General features: G+C 40.6%; 1 protein-coding gene across 5 annotated transcripts in view; it reads left to right on the forward strand.

The window, feature by feature from the left end:
• FGF12 (fibroblast growth factor 12) overlaps window positions 1-17627 on the forward strand; it is a 527041-nt gene that overhangs the window by 312507 nt on the left and 196907 nt on the right. The window lies entirely within an intron of this gene.

A 17627-nucleotide genomic window follows, 5' to 3' on the forward strand; every position in this document is an offset into this window, starting at 1 on the left:
CACTTGAAAAAAAATTGAAGTTTTATTTTCCTTTGTAATCGTCAAGCAATACGTTTAGTTATCTAAAACCAGATAACCAAATGTCTGCTCCCTTTTCCTGTTTTCTATTCTTTGCTTGGCCATAAAACGTTTCTTACCCTCGTGGATTTTAACTATATAACGTACATTTAATAACTTTCAGTTCCACTGCAATTATCACTTTTTACTAACCACTAGGGATAACATAAATTATACCTATTTTCAGTTTTCTGTGGAACTAAAAGGATAAATATAAAGTGACTTGTAAGTTGCACTTGAACTGCTAATATACTGACCATGTGTGTTATTTATAAACAATATATATTGACAGGGAATAGGCAACAGTGAGCCATGTATTATTAAATAATGCAATTGAGGGGCCGCAGAGACATAATAGTAAACCACAAGACTAGAGGTCGAGTGGGATTATAAATGATTCCAGAACACCAGTATCTTTTATATTGCATAATATGTTTACTTCAGTATAGTGTAGGGGTTAAGTGTTGTGTTATGTGTGTATATATAAGTACAATGTTTACATCATATGTGCATTTATGTGTATTATGTTTTTTGTGTTTAACACCTATATTTTTAACCTTTTGTTTGATATATACACTAAAAACTAAGTCAATAAATATTAAATTCTAAAAAACAAAACAGCAGTTAATTGATGATATATGTATATTGTGTGTATATAACATAATGGTGCTCTGTGTATTATGGGAAAATAACAAAATAATGGCATCAAGGGATTCTGGATACATCATAATAAATCGCAAGATAGAATGTCTAGCACCACAAAATGACATTATTTTTCCAAACACACTCTTTTCAATTATACGTCTTTAATATAACACAGTTTTCGATTCGGGTTAGTGTTAAGATAATGTAACGGTTGACAATTTGTGTAAGGATAGTATAGGGTTTAACGGTTAGCATTATTACAGTGTCGGGGTTAATGGTTATCATAAGGGTTAACAATAGATTTTAATAATAGATTATCATCTGTTCATCTACCTACTTTCAATAGATTTTAGTAATACCGGTAGTTCATAATCCGTTCGTTTATCTATCTATCTATCTTAGACAAAATTCAAAATTTTGCGCAAATACGTTTCCTTCTAGGTTATGTAATGCCAGTTTTGTTTATATGTATACACATATCCATTGTATACACTGATTGCACATATGTCTAGGTGTGCTAATTGGGTCATAGGACAAAGCATAATGCAAAATTATTGATAACACTTCTCAAAAATATGTGTAGAAGCAGTACTTGTAATCTATACACCTGTCCATTCCAAGTATAAAGTTACAGGTATAGATTAATGTGCTTACCAGGTAATAGGACTGCAAGTAATGTAAAACTTCAGGCACAACATCTCAACAGTAACATTGTGTGGAGATTAGCTAGCAACAAAATGCCACAAGTGCCTATGGGACCCAGGTAGGTGTTACAAATGGTTTGCCCCCTTAATGTGGCACAGTGCCTGAGGATGAACTTGTGCATGTCAAGAGAATGTTTCATTTTTCTGAAAATACATTTTTTCTCGAAAAGGCTATATTTCAGCCATATGGCTTGGCAGAATTTCTGGAACAAAAAAACTGATTCAGGGATTTCTTTTTTTTTTTTATCAAAAGGGTGCCTAAATTGGCTTATGTACTGCAAAATATATTTATAATGTACATATTTTCATGCTATTTTGTTCACAGATAAGTCAGAAAAGGTAACCAATAAAGGGAAAAACAACATGAGCAGTAGAATCAAGTGAATATGTAAATATAGAAAATGCTCCCTTTTTTCACTCTCTTGCTCACTTGATCTCTGAATAAAATCAACATTTAGTGACTTTCCCTTAGTCCCTCAAGCCTCTTTTTTTCTAACAATCAATTCTTAGTTTGCTACTGGCGCAATTCAGAGTCATAAGTCAAAATGAACGTGGGTAACCATTGTGCATTTTGTTTGTTTTGTAATTCGGCGATATTTTGCCTCATGGTCAGGAATTCCATTGATTAGTCCAAATGCAGATAACTTCCACTTTGGAGCGAAGCAAATATCCGAGTCTACCAGGGGATTCCTGGCACCATAACCACTACAGAATCCCAAATATGGAATAATTTTGCATTTGCATCTGTACAAAACCATGCATTCCTTAAATGAGAAGGATATTTAAGTTTGATGCAGGATTTTTAAACTCTCATTAATTATGATATATACTTATGTCATTGGAACCTTTAAGAATATTCCAAGCATCATAACCACTACACCCCACGGTAGTGATTTTGGTTCTATGAGTGCCCTGATGCTGTCCCGAGCAAGCTGTCAAGCCATTTTGGCTGCATTATCTGAATTAAGTATAGTTGATGTAGAAATGGTCATTGGATGAGAGCACTCAGATGACTTCAGCTCAGCTAATGATCATGTTCTCTCATAGCCTTGCTTTATATAGAGTAATCCAAAATCTTCTGCTGCACTCACGCTAAAACCGTTTGACTCCTGGCACCATAAGCACTATGGACTGTAGTAGTTATGCTGCTTGGACTTTTCTTTTAAACAAACTTTAACTTAATGTAGTGGTTCTGGTGTGTAGATTATGCCTCTGCAGTGTCACTGCTCAATTCTTTGATTCTTTGTCATCAAAGAGTAAAATTACCTTGTTTATATAGCCCTAACCATACCACCCCTGACTGTAACTCACACAGCCCCCTACACACTTTCCAAAAAATAGTACACATTTTGTTTTACTTCCTTTATTGTACAGTGTGTTTAATTTAGAATTTTTAGTACTATATATTTTAGCATTTCCTGGCTAATCATGGCAGCATATACACATGGGTTAGCTCCTCCCCTACAGCCGATAGGACAGGTAAACCACCAAGGTTTTAAAAGGAGGCTCCATCCCTAAGGTCCTCAGTCTTTTTTCCTGTCCTACAGCCCTTAGGACGTGAGCAATTTGTTCCCTTTACTTACGGACATGTATGGTTTTTTTTAATCTTCATTACTTTATTTGCCTGTTTTACTGTAGTACATGATGCAGTTGTGCTTTTGCTATGTGATATCTTTAAACTAGTACATTATACAGCTGTACCTTATTTTTAAGATTGTGGTACATTTTGCGGTTGTGCTTTTGCTAGGAAGCATTTAAGCTGTGTGGCATTTAAAACTGTTTCATTTAAATTTGCATTTAATACTGTTGCATGTAATACCGCAAGTCATTGGAAACTGCAGTACATTTGGAAAACTGCAGTGCATTGGAAAACTGCAGTGCATTTGAAGACTGATTTATTTTAAAAACTGTGATACATTTTGGAAACTGTTACCTTTTATACCTTGAGGCCTTTAGACTGTGGTGCCTTTAAACTTTTACTTTTTGCACGTTTTCGCCTTTTAAACTTCCTTCCAGGCACTTTTGTTATCTATTTTGCTTCCCCTCGGTCCCAGTGATTTGTTCCCGGTTCCCTGGGTGTTTAGGGGCCATTTAGGCTTCAGACAGAGTCCTCCCTGGTCTCTACACAGCAAACACACTCGGAATAGGCCCACATGTGTGCAGTTTGTGCCTTATTGGGCCTAATACAGATTGTGGGAATACAAGTTGTGGCAGCCATCTTGGATAAGGGCAATTGCCAGAAAGTGCCTAAAATAAAGGGAAAATTACAGTAAACATACCACACTTATTTGGTAAGTATTTGCAGGGTCTCCAGACATGGATAAGTGCTGTCTTCAGCCTGTTTTAAAGCTGTTTTAACAGTGCACATTTTTTCTTAATACTTTACCACAGGTAATATTTAGTTATTATTATTTGTCAGGTGTCTGATTCTTCACCAGGATCTGGTTATGAGGAGAAAACAGTGGAAGGAATCGGTTATGCACTGACTTCCTCCAGAAGGTTGTCGCTTCAGCATGACCTATCACTGTGTGGCCACATGACATGGGGGCTGGGCTTAAAAAGTAAGTTCCAGAGGCCTTAGGGGTAAGAAAAGAGGCCAAGATTTACCCTGTGGAGGAAGTTATTTCCAACCCCAGAACTACACCACCTAAGTTGCACACTTATGGATCATAGGTGGACGCAGACCTGTCCAAAATTTTACGCCTACCATTGCAGGAGGCCAGCCAGCTGTGACTTCCACTGCTGTTTCTACAAACATGAAATATGTGATTAAAGATCTAAAGGCTACTATGGAGAGAGATATTAAAAGCCAAGATTGAAGAGGCAGTCTGAGGTTACTACTGACCTCTTCACAGAAACTTCCCTAGATGTAACTAGGATTTTCTCTGGATCAAATGGCTTTATCTATATCAGCTAAGAAAGCATTATGGTTCTGTTTCTGGGATGATGACTCATCCTCAAAGTCTGCCCTCTACACCATTCTATTTGAAGGGGTTGTGCTGTTTGGGAAAACTTTGGATAATTCCATTGCAAAGGCGAATGAGGGCTGCAAGATATTGGTACCTTAGGATGGAAGTTCCAAGGATCCCAGCTGCTCATAGTCTTACCGGAGAACCTCCAGTGACCAGTTTTTCTGAGATACATGGAGCTACTGGCCCTGCAGGGTATAGTACAGAGGTAACTGATGGCAGTTGGTAAAACCAACTGGTTCAAGGTTCTAATGGAGCTATAAAGCAGTTGTTTTGCTCTTCAGCAATGAACATATCTCCTACAGTACTAGGAGCCTCATTTTTCTGATCACACATACCTGGGCCCGTCATACTCTGGAGGCTTGAGTGGTATCCATGGTCCAGATTGATATAGACTGGAGTTTTTTTTTTTCTTAACGGGCACAGGAGTCTCCATACCAACAGGAGTATTAAGACCAATGAATCAAAAGGTAAAGCACTGAAGGAAGAAGCCTTCTGGACGAAGTGGTGATTTTTTTTTTTTAGGTCCCAGAACAAGAGCAGTTCCAGGGACCAGTTTCGCCTCTCTTCTGGTGCCAAGAGGAAAAGCACATGAAAGCCTACACTGGACATAAGAGGGGCCAACAAGAGGCTGAATGTCAGAGTCTTCGGGATGGAGTCAATCAGATCCATATCTCAAGAAATCTGGAAGGATAATTTCCTTACCTCTATATATCTCAAGGATGCTTACTTTCAGTCCAATCTGCAGAGATCTTCGGCATTAGCTCAGAAGAGAACTTCCATGTTAGTGCCCTACCATTTGGCCTCAATGCGGCCCCAAGAATCTTTATATGTGCTTATAGTGTTATTGAGAGTCCAGAACTCCACCTGGTTCCATTATCTGGAGGATCTACTTCTGATAGCCTTAGACCCTCCGAAGGCAGGCACACAGAGGTATATAGTTCTTTTATAACTCCTAAAGTTTGGCTGCTTGATGAATATCAAGAAAAGACCTGCTCAGTGGTTGACATTCCAGAGTGGAAAATTCTATGCTCTGCTTTCCCTATCTTGGGAACAGTTCCACAGATTGTGAAGGTTTTCTCTCCCATTTTCTTCATTTCTGCTTGGTAACAGCAAGAAAATAGATGCAACTACTAGGAATCCTGGCTTCCACCAGCAGACTTGTCAGATGGGCCCAATGGCATCTCTGGATTCCTTACAGATCCTTCCTATCTTGGTCTAACAAGAGAAAGATTATTGGAGCCAGCCACTTACTACGTCCCCATCAGTGGAGTTACACCTTACCCTGGCAGCTGAAAGAGGGATTAGATCTCTGAGTTTCCAGTGAACAGAACCTCATTGGTCAATTATTAGCTCGAATTCCAGTTTTTATAAGATTGGTTGCACAGTGTTTGGACCATGTTGCACAATATTTCCATTCATTTGTTTGGAATTAAGAGTCATTTTCAAGGCTCTTCTTCACTTCAGAGGCTTGCTGAAGAATGAGTGGGTCCAAATTTGCTCAAATATCAATGCAACTGTATCCTATATCTACCAAGATGGGTCTCAGATACGTATTGATGGAATTCCAGCCCATAATGATCAGGGCACAGAAGAACAACCAGTGGCTCAGAATGGCTGTTTGCTGGAGCCGAATAACTGTGGACAAGATGGATTGGCAACCATGTCCTGACGTATCCTCGGGGTTGACGCAGATTGCCTGATACCCTACATAGATCTGATGGCCATTTCTTGGAACTACCAGGTCCAGAAGTATTTTTTACATTCTAGGACCAGAATGATCAGGTTCAGGATACACTGACTCATATTTAGAATTTTAGTCTGATGTACATATTTTCCTGTTTTTGACTTTCCTAAAAAGGCAATGCAAGAGGTGACAGTGGAAGACCGTGTCGACTCTAATTCCTATGATGAATAAGATGATTCTGGAACCTCCAAGGGAAATTCCAGTACGTCCAGACCTATTACAAGGCCCCATGACACACCAGGATCCTCAAGTTCTGGTGTTGATGCGGGAGTCCATATTAGTATAGGCATCCCTGAAACGGTCATTATAATCCTATACAGGATTTACTAAGCTTGACATGCTTTTGTCTGTTGGAATTACTCCTCGTTCAGGCCTTGAAAGGTTCTGTGTTATAACACTCTAGAGGAGCACTTTGCTTCATATAGGCATTGGTTGAAATCATGCCTCCACTGAGTGTGGTAAAGCCAATATGTGACGTACCACTGGTCCTGACTGAACCATTATTCGAACCTCTAGAAGAAGCTTCCATGGTTGTAGCACAGAAAGTGCTGGTGGCTGGTACCCCATCAAGGAAAATGGGTGAACTCCAGGCTTGATCCTGTGAACCCCCTTTCACTACTTTTCAACAGATATGGTCGTCTTGCATTTGGCACCTGAAGATCCTCCCTATGGTGCTTAGCTATGTCATTCTCTACCTGTACTGAAGGGTACCGATTGAGCGTTGATGCCCCTGGTGCTTTTCTTCATGTAAGCAACAATTGAACTCAAGCCTCCGCTGAGGGCGTTGAAACCAATATGTGACCTACCACTGGTCTCACAGACTCTGACTGAACTTCTAGCACGAGCTTCCATGATGTTAGCCCAGACATTGCTGTTGCTGGTGACTGGTACCTCAGCAAGATGAATGTGTGCACTTAGCTGCACTTTGCGTCATATAGGCATTGATTGAAATCATGCCTCCACTGAGTGTGGTGAAGCCAATATGTGACGTACCACTGATCTCACGGGCCCTGACTGAACCATTATTCGAACCTCTAGAAGGAGCTTCCATAGTGGTAGCACAGAAAGTGCTGGTGGCTGGTACCCTAGCAAGGAAAATGGGTGAACTCCAGGCTTGATCCTGTGTACCCCCATTCACTGAATTTCAACAGGATATGGTTGTCTTGCATGTAGCACCAGAGATCCTGCCTAAAGTGAGAGCCTTTCAATGCCATTCTCTACCTGTACCAAAGAATTTGGGGCATTCTCCACTAGTGCAGTTACAGCATTTCGTGGGCTTCCATGGCAACGGTCTCTGCTGAAACTTTGTAAAGTTGGCATTTGGACCTCTTTGAACTAGTCTGTCCTGCATTACATATTGGACATTGAAGCAATTAATGAGGCACAATTTGGACATCACGTCCGTTCTCTACCTGTGCTGGAGGGTATCAGGGCACTCTCCTCTCATGCTGTTGCAGCATCATGGGTTGCCATGGCAATGGTTTCTGCTGACACTTTTTGTAAGCTAGCATTTGAACCTCTTTAGACACGTTTGTCTGGCATTTCAGACTGTTCGTTAAAACAGTCTATGATGCACAATTTGGTACTCAAGTACTTAACTCCGTTCATTCTTCTATCTATGTTGAATTATTCTGATTATTTGTTTGGCTATTCTGTCCCTCCCTTTGTAAGCTTGGGTATTCCCCATGTGTATATGCTGCCATGATTAGCCAGGAAAGTGGAAAATGTATTCATACTTACCGTAATTTTCTTTTCCTGGCTATTATTCATGGCAGTATATACTTCCCACCCATTAATCTCTCTATTTATGTACTGTAGAGCTTGTAAACTGACTGAGGACCTTAGGGATGGAGCCTCCTTTTAAAACCTTGGTGGTTTTCCTGTCCTATCGGCTGTAGGGGAGGCGCTAACCCATGTGTATATGCTGCCATGAATAATAGCCAGGAAAAGAAAATTACGGTAGTAGTATGAATGAATTTTCTACTTTCTTATCTCCTGTTTTGTTAAATGCCTGTTAGAGCATACAGCAGCCTCCTGCTTGTAATTCAAGTTCAAGTAACAGAGCAGAAGAGATAAGGATTTCCAAATTAAAAACATAGTGCCGTAAAAATTAGACCTTTTTTCCCCCTGTTGCTGTGTGAGTCACAACCAGGTGAGGTATGGCTAGGGCTGCATAAACAAGATGAATTAACTCATAAATGACAGAGAATTGAGCAGTTAGACTGCATGGGTATGATATATATATATATACAAAAACCAATACATTAAGCGACTGGTTTCCAAACATTTTAGGTTCAAGGTGCCCTTTAGATTTTAATATTTTTCCAATGTGCCCCAAGTCAAAATATCTAGGTTGTATATCTGTACAGCGCTGTGGCATTTACTGGCGCTATAGTGTAATGTACAATGTTGGTGTTTGAAGGGGTGCTTGCATATAGTTTTGGTGTTTTAAAACAGGGGTATGTTTGTATGTAATGTTTACGTTTGAACGTAATGTTCACTTTTAAATGTGGATATACATTTGTGTGAAGTATTTGTGTTTGAGTGAAGGGGTGCGTTTGTATATCCATTTGGCGTTTGAATGCAGGGGTGTTTTTGTATGTAGTATTTGTCTTATATGGCAGGAGTGTGTTTGTATGTTTTGCTGGTGTTTGACTGATTGAATGTATGCACATACACTACCACATACATACATACTTACACAGATATGCATACACACAAATTCATATAGACACCGACACATACACACACATTGACACATACACACACCTTAACACACGCATACACCAACATATACACACGCACCCTGACACACACAAATATTGATACATACACACAACATGATACAGATACACAAACTGTCATAAAAATACACATTCTGACACACTGATGCACATACACAGATGCATATCCTGACACCGAACACACACACAGACACAGAAGCACACTGACATATACACACAAACACAGGAGATACACACACACACACACACACACACACTCATACACACACAAGTGATATATTTAATATCTCCAGCCACCCTGCTGTGTGCTTGCCTTATGTGTCCAGGAGGGTGGCTCAGAGTCCTGGTCCTGCTGCTGCTGGTGGGAGTCAGGGGTCTGGAGCAACTCTGGAGTACTCCTCTCCCCTCATGCTGCAACTGCCTCCTCTCCCTCCCTTGCTATCTCCCTGCTAGAAGCTGGGAGGAAGTGACGTTTTAAAGTACACATAAGATAAAAAAGTGTTAGTTCTTCTTTATCTGTATAATAAAGATGTAGCGACAACACAATCGAGTTCAGTCCTGGCATGACCAGGGCACACAATGGAAATGAAGAGTAGAGCAGAAACATTGTTTTGGTTTCTCCTTTTTATGACTGATAAGGAGTCAAGATTGAGGCAGTTCCAGGGCAGAGGTAAATGCAGCAGTGCGGATCACTATAGTGATAAGCAAATTTAATATCAAGAACCGTTGGGTATGTCCGCTAACCCTAAGTGACAGATGTTGGTGTTCACCATGAATATTGTTGTAGCTATGCTAGCATTTTATGAGTTTCCAGCCTTTGAGAGTCTGAATATTAAGTCCTCTTGCCATTCCCCATTGCCCTAATATTGCATAGTTATGAATGCTATTGAGTTAAAGGGCCATATGACTGAGAAGTTTTTTGAATGGGGTCGTCTGTTATTGAGTACTTATAAAATGTCCACATGTGGAATCAATTTAATAAATGTAACTGTTACATAGTATTTTTTTATTTTTTTTTATTTGAAGATATATACCTAAAAATTGAATACTTGTAGCTAAATATGCATCTGGGCAAATAAATATACGTACATAAAATTACTACCAATCTAAAGAGAGTCGTTGTGCCTTTCTATGTAAAGAGACACTTTGTTAAGGTTAGTCTAAAAAAATGAGTAGTATCAGATCTTTGCATGCAATAAGAGTTAATTGAGTTCGTTTAATTTGGCCAAAATTCACTACATTTGCTAACTGCTGAATTCAAGAAAGGAATAGAGTAAACAAATAGCCCAAATGAATCTCAATGGGAAGCAAATGGCTCAGAAGTTACTAAGGAATTAATTACTGAACTATTCCCAAATGATCATCCTTAAATAAATAAATAAATAAATAGGCCCTCTGAGCTGCTTGCTGGTCCAGCATGAAATATTTTTTTCTTTCCTTTTTTTTTTCTTCACAATGGCACTGTGAATTTTGTTAGCACGCAGTATCAATTGCATTTTTATAAACAAAACTATTTGGTAGTGGTGTTCAACATAGTATCCATATGTTAAGTATAGGTTTGTGGGATATGCACAGTACTCCCAATCAGGGCCGGTGCAATGTTTTTTGCCACCCTAGGCAAAGATCCGCCCCTAAGATCTCATGTCACTCACTCACTGACAGACACAGACTGGCAGACACACACACACTCACTGACAGACATACACACACACACAGAAATTCACTGACAAAAAGGCAGTCACTGACAGACATACACTCACTCACTGACAGACATACACTCACTCACTGACAGACATACCACTCACTGACATACATACACTCACTGACAGACACACACCTGCAGACACACCTGCAGACACACACTGACAGACATACACTCACTGACAGACACAGACGGACACTCGGTGACAGTCAAACACTCACACACTCGCTGACAGACACACACACAGGCAGACACTCACTGATATACATACAGTCACTCACTGATACACACACACACTCACTGACAGTCAAACACTCACTAACACACAGACTCAGACATCCAGCCTTCCTACCTCAGTGGGGTCCAGTGTGGGGCAGCTCCTGACTCCTCTAGTGCGCTGTTTAGTATGCCGGAGCCGGAATGACATCATAGTCTGGCTCCCGACATCACAGAGGGCGCGCAAGGGAGGAGTGGGGAGCTGCAAGAAGAGCCTTCCTTGCCGCTGCCTGCCTCCTCTCCTCCAGAATTTATCTGCAGAGCAGGCACCTGCCATCAAGGTATGCAGGTGCCTGCTCTGCCATACTGATGGACAGCTTCGGGGGTGACCTTAGCTTGCCAAATGGCCATCTTCTGGGCCCCCTGTGACAGGGCTCCTCCCGGCACCCCCATGTTCGGGCGCCAGGAGGATCGTCCGCTCGCCCCCAGTGCTACTGCCCAGGACAGGGGGAGCTCACCTGGAAATATCCCAGTGGGCGCTCCCAGCAGGCTGGCGTCCTAGGCGAATGCCTAGTTCGCCTAACGGTTGCGCCAGCCCTGCTCCCAATAATAACTTGATAATAGTTAATTGGCACCAGAAGAACCTGCAGATTGCCATAAAACAATGGATAAGATTGAGTCAAAAGTTAATTAAAATAATTTACAAACTCAAAGTATATTTTCGGAAGATGTATAAAATGTTGATGTGCCAATAGTGTAGAAATGATTTGATCTGTACATATATAACTATTACTGCTGGCAGGGGCAGCCAGACTACACTGTGCCCTTTGGAATAGATTTGTAATAAATGGAGTCAAGGTTGGGTGAATGTCACTAGTCAGCTCACCATAACAATCACAGAAACTTTCAAACTGGTAATCACCGATAAGAAGAGCAGAGGGTTAATAACTTCCATTACAGCAACATATAAATGCTGCTGTGCAATGTTTTAGCCAGAAGGACAGGGAACATAACATTTGCAAAAACTACCATGAAAGAACGCTATCACAGATGGGCTTACACCCTTAACCAAATTGTATTGCAGGAATATTTAACTACCTTTTAGGAACAAGGATATTAAGTTAAGTTTTGTTCTGGTTTTAAATGTTAGTGTCCTGTTGGCTTCAACAGAAAAGTTGTCACAGCAATAAATTAGTGCTATTGTAATAGCAATACTTTCTTTCCACAGACATTCATATTACGTAAATTATAAAATATAATGTAATTTTCAATATATCTTTATGTCGATCACATTTTTTTTTAAAGAAACACTTTAGCATCAGGAACACAAACATGTATTCCTGACCCTATAGTGTTAAAAACACCCTCTAGCCACACTACCCTCCCTCCCCCCATACCCACCTAAATATAGTGAAATCTTACCTTTTTTCCAGTCTGCTGTTGCTGGCTCTGTCCCTTATCTGCCTGTTTGGCTGACATAATCAGATGCGGTGTTCTGAGCCAATCACCATGCTTTCCTATAGGAAAGCATTAGATTGGCTGAGCATGTTAAGGAGGCAAATCAGTGGCCGAGCCAACACAAGCCAAACCCAGCCCCGGCCAATCAGCATTTCCACATAGAGATGCACTGAATCAATGCATCTCTATGAGCAAAGTTTAGTGTCTATATGCAGAGGGTGGAGACAGAGTGTCTCGCTGTGCAGCACCGACTCAGGAAGTACCTCTAGTAGCCATATTAGGAGTGGCCAATGGATGTATCTCTAGGCTGTAATCTAAATACTGAATTTTCCATGACAAAAGTGTTTACAGCAAAAAACCTAAAGGGAATGATTATTATTATTATTATTATTTATATAGCGACAATAAAATTCAGCCGTGCTGTACAATGGGATTATAGTCACCAGAACAAATACAATAAGATGTAGTAGTTCTGGTGACTGTAGTATTCTTCTACTTTGAGGAACTTAATGTAACAGTACTGTTACAAAATCAGTGCACAATTATTAAAAAAGTTTTTCCACCTTATTTTATTTATAAGGGATTATATATGATTTAAGTCAGACACAAAAAAAAACCAAATAGGACCATTCCATTTCCTATCACACTGTTCCATTTATTCCCACCGTATAATAGACAGTCTCTTTGCCTCAGTAATTAAAGAGTGAGGGTCAGAGAAAAATATCTACAGCAATATTATGATTTAAGCAGGCTGCAAAAGCAACCCATGTGGCACTATCGTATCCACATGCCTGATTTTCCATAGACCGCTACATTAAAAAAACAGCATTTTACATAAGTGCTGGCAGGAGGGGAATCTTTATTCCCAAACATACAAGCAGATTTATTATAAATACATTTTAGCAAGGAATTTGACATATTGTTAGATGAGAGGTGTTAAAATGTTCAAGGTCTGGAAATCATAAAAGAAAAGCAATGATACAATAAGGGAGAGACTGATATTTTCCCAAAGAGCATAGATCCTATCAGTACTACTGTTTATAGTGTAAAAGTGATATTAGTGCTTATTTGCAAGCAATGATAAACATCCGCAACCAGACATAATTGCTAATAATGTCTGCAGTTGTGTTATAAAGGAAATATAAATGTAATAATTTACTTTCAATGACATCAGGTTTCCTTGGTTCTTGATTTTTAATTTTTTCAATTTTTTTAATTTTATCAAATGCTCTAATCGGTTTAATAAGCGTTGTGAATTGCTTTCTAGTTAGTGTTTCAGTGAATTGTAACTATTACTTCAAATGTCTTCTCTTGGATTGCTTAGTGAGACATAAATGGTACTTTTTTGCTTAAAATATGATCAAATCTTAAAGAGACAATGATCTCTACAAATTAGTTGTTATTCCCCCCATATATTTGCATACAATTCAGATGTTTGATCAGAACTCCCATCACTCCCATAAGACTGGCGGTGTTGGAATTTGTAATCCAGCTGCACATGCAGAGTCCCAGGTTTGCTGCATATTGTCTTTGTACAGATTTGAACATGTTTAAGCAAGCATAGTTGTAGTGGTCTTGCATGGATACCCACAGTCTAACGGTAACGTCATTTCACCACCAGATTGTATGTCCTCTGCAGATAGTAAATGATTGTAGGTTATCACTGGAAGCAATATGTGATTTTTTAAAATGTTTGCTTTTTTATTTTTAGGGTTAGCATTTTTTAAAGTTTATTTAAAGAGACACTCCAGAACTCTGAGGGACTTCAATTGCTGAAGTGCTTTATGTGTGAAGAATGATCTTTCTTCAATAGTAATTGTCACTTTCATAAAGTAACCTTGTTAAATGCACTCATATTTTCTATGGGGGTATATCTACTAAACAGTAATTTTTATTTTATTTGGGCAGTAGTGTTACTGCAATGTAAAAAAAAAAAATCATTGCTTACGAAAATTGTTGACTGTATGCATATAGTGTTAATTACAACAACAATAAAGCTCAGCTTTATACTGAATACAGAATTTGTCTACCTGTGGAGTGAGTTTCCTCTTTGGTGGCATCTGATGTTGTGCCACCACCAATATCTGTCTCATCTTCCCATGCACACAATGCTATCACTGTAAAGTAGGAAATAAAGCCAGAACAATAAATAAAGAGAGACATTCTAATTTCTTGGTATTTCCTTAAGAGAATGAGAAATACTCTGAATAGATATAAGTGGTCACATAATAAAATATTCACAATTTGTTGCTCATGATATGCTAGAAAACTAGAGAAATCGAAATCTGCATTTCAGTTTCAGTGATTTTAAAATTGAAAGGTTGAAAATATTAGAGCTGTGTAGATTGTTAATTAAGAAACACAAACACAATCAAGAATGAAATAACAGTGCAATACGGGCCCATATAGCCAAGATTACATTTAACATGTCTTTATATAAACTAGTGTAATGTGAATTCCCTGTCTGCTCCCGAAATCTTACACATCTACTCAGTGGAAAACATCTGAAGTTTGCACATTTGCTCTTATATTAAATGGACAAAGAGGCACAGCTTCATTTTTGGGATGTGAGTGAGGGTGTGAAAAGGGGTGGAGCTGTTCTGAGAACTTGTAGGTGGCTTACTAATAATAATTTATACAACTAAAATGTAATTTAAAACATGAACAATTTATCTTATTTACAGACTGATTTCTGAAAACATTAATTTTAGTTTAAAGACACATTACTGTGAGTATTATTGCTCTTGAGCTCCTAGAAAAGCAGGACAGAGGGATTTGTGACAAAATAGGGATTGGCCCATAAATAGGGACACTTGGGATGTATGTTATTGCCCCTCTCATGCACACATCACCCTTCACAACCCCCCCCCCTTCACATACACTGCCACCATCACACACACACACACACACTGGACCTCTCACACACAAATGCACACACTGCACCCTTCACACACACACACACACACTGCACCCTTCACACACATACAACACCACTTATACACATACTGCCCCCCTTAGACACACAATGCCCCCTCACATACACTTCACCTCTCTCACTCACACACAGCACCCTTCAAACACACAAAGAAAAAAAAAAAGATAAATATTAAGTACATATTTAAAAAATACCAAAACCCTCCTTTCTAAAAAAAAAATAAATAATAAATTAAAAAAAAAAATCGCATTTGTGCTATAAAATTACTGTGGCACTGGTGGGCGGTAAGGAAATTTTACCATCAACAAAGATACAAATTTGGGCGGTAGGCATTAAAAGGTTGACTACCCCTGATCTATAAAAAAAAAACCCTCTTCATTAAAGGATCACTATAGTGTCAGGAAAACAAACCTGTTTTCCTGACACTATATAATCCTTAGGGTCCCCCCACCCTCAGGGCCCCCCTCCCACTGAGCTGAAGGGGTTAAAACCTTCAGCCACGTACCTTTATCCAGCGCCGGGCTCCCTCGACGCTGGTGACCTTTGTAGCGGAATGCAGTAAGCCTGTCCTGTAAAATGCATATGTAACTGTATTCAGTATATCCTGCCTATGTTAATTTTCCTATTTGTTATATTCTATGTATTAATCGTATGTTATTCGGTAGTTTCCATCCGTACAATATGCATATGGAAACTACCGAACTAAGGGACCACCCCAGAGAGAAGTGTGTAGGCAATTAAGGTTCGCATTCTTTCTAACCGCAGGTTAACAAGCTCATTAGGATTGTATCTGGGTGGCCGCCATTCGGTATGCGTACACGTGGCGGCGGCCATCTTACGCATGAAAATCTCAGTGGTGTTTGGTCGTCGAGTGTCTGGAACTCAAATCGGACACTCAAACAACCGAACACCGCTGAGACCTCCAGAGCTCCATAACTGCCGAACGGAGAGTCCTAACGAATCCCCATTCGGTAGAAACAAAGTACCGAATGAGGGAACCAATATCCAGGTGAATTGAAATGCGGATGGCGAATATAATTGTATGTTTTTACTGCCGAACGGAGACCGACCGCAGGGCCCAAACACATGGAACCCTTTTCGGACCCTTTTCGGACCGTGTGCGGTCGGTCAAACTTCACCCTCCACCTAACTACCGAACCACTGGTCCGATCTGGGTGAATTTTGGATATGATAGTCACCCAGATCAGGGCTACCTAGCGGTACCCTAATATTTAGCTTATGTGTTGGGTTAGAGGTATATCCATGTTTGGGGTAAAATACTGTATAAGTTAAGGGGATTATGAGTCACTCTGAGGGGAGGAGATGTGTGGGAGGGGACAAGTACTGTATTGGCTACTGTCCTAATTGATGTGAATCCCTCCCTTGCATGGGAGCATGCTTTATAAGGAACCCTGGAATAAAAGATTGTCAGTTCTGCTCCTGAAACTGTGTGTCGTCCAGTTATTGGGATTGCTGTTGGGATATTGATGTACCTTTTTACCTGCTAGAAACTCTGCTTGTGGATTTACTATTGACTTGTTCCTGAGCCTCACTGGGACCTTAAGTGGAGAATAGCTGTGGGAAATCAGCTCTCCGCTACAACCTTTCCTCCCCCTCCGACGTCGGCTCCTGAGTGGAGTCGAATGCTCATGTGCAGCCAGAGCCGCGCACGCATTAAAAAAGGCCATAGGAAAGCATGTCTCGGGGCGTGTCTTGGCCACCATCTTAGATGGCCACGTTTTAGAGAGGCTCCTGGACAAGGGGGGCAATTTCATTCATAAAGTGACAATTTTACCTGAAATGGAGAAATTCTACCTTTAAATAATAATAGTTAATACAATTCCTAACATGGAGAAAATGAAGAAAGCTGAAAAATCCGTACCTGTAAAGAAGAAATCGGGAGCAGGAGCTGCTGGGGTGAGTAAGGGTGCCCAGGCTCACTCCCCTGCTTCCAAGCCTGGCTCGCGGCTGGTTTTGCCGCTTAAAATATCGTTGGTGGCGCCGGGGAAATCCCTCCCCACCTCCCTCCCGGTCTCCCATGCTAAAACTTATGCCTGTGCGGTCGCGACCCGCTCGCAGCATTCAGAGAGCGGCGGGACCGCGGCCGCACTAGCCGACACCTCTGTGTGCGGCTCAGAGTGCTCCGAGCACTCAGCATGCTCGGAGCACAAAGCTGTGTCTCCCGCGAGCGGCAAGGACCACCCAGCAAGCCGCTCGCGGTCTCAGAATAGAGCAGCCCGGTCGCTCACTTACAAAAGTGACCGGGCTGCAAGTAAAGGGGAGGGTAGTGTGAGGTCACGCTCCCCATAGGGATCCTCGGCCTCCAGGTTGTCGGTCCCGGTGGGGGGGGGGGGCTCTGCTATCCGACCCAAAACTTTTAAAGGCACAGTAAGGGCTATGGAAAGCCCAGAGGTCCAAAATATGGAACTAGGAGCTGAAATGCTCCAAAC

Source organism: Pelobates fuscus, chromosome 2 (genome assembly GCF_036172605.1).
Source record: "Pelobates fuscus isolate aPelFus1 chromosome 2, aPelFus1.pri, whole genome shotgun sequence".
Taxonomy (NCBI): domain Eukaryota; kingdom Metazoa; phylum Chordata; class Amphibia; order Anura; family Pelobatidae; genus Pelobates; species Pelobates fuscus.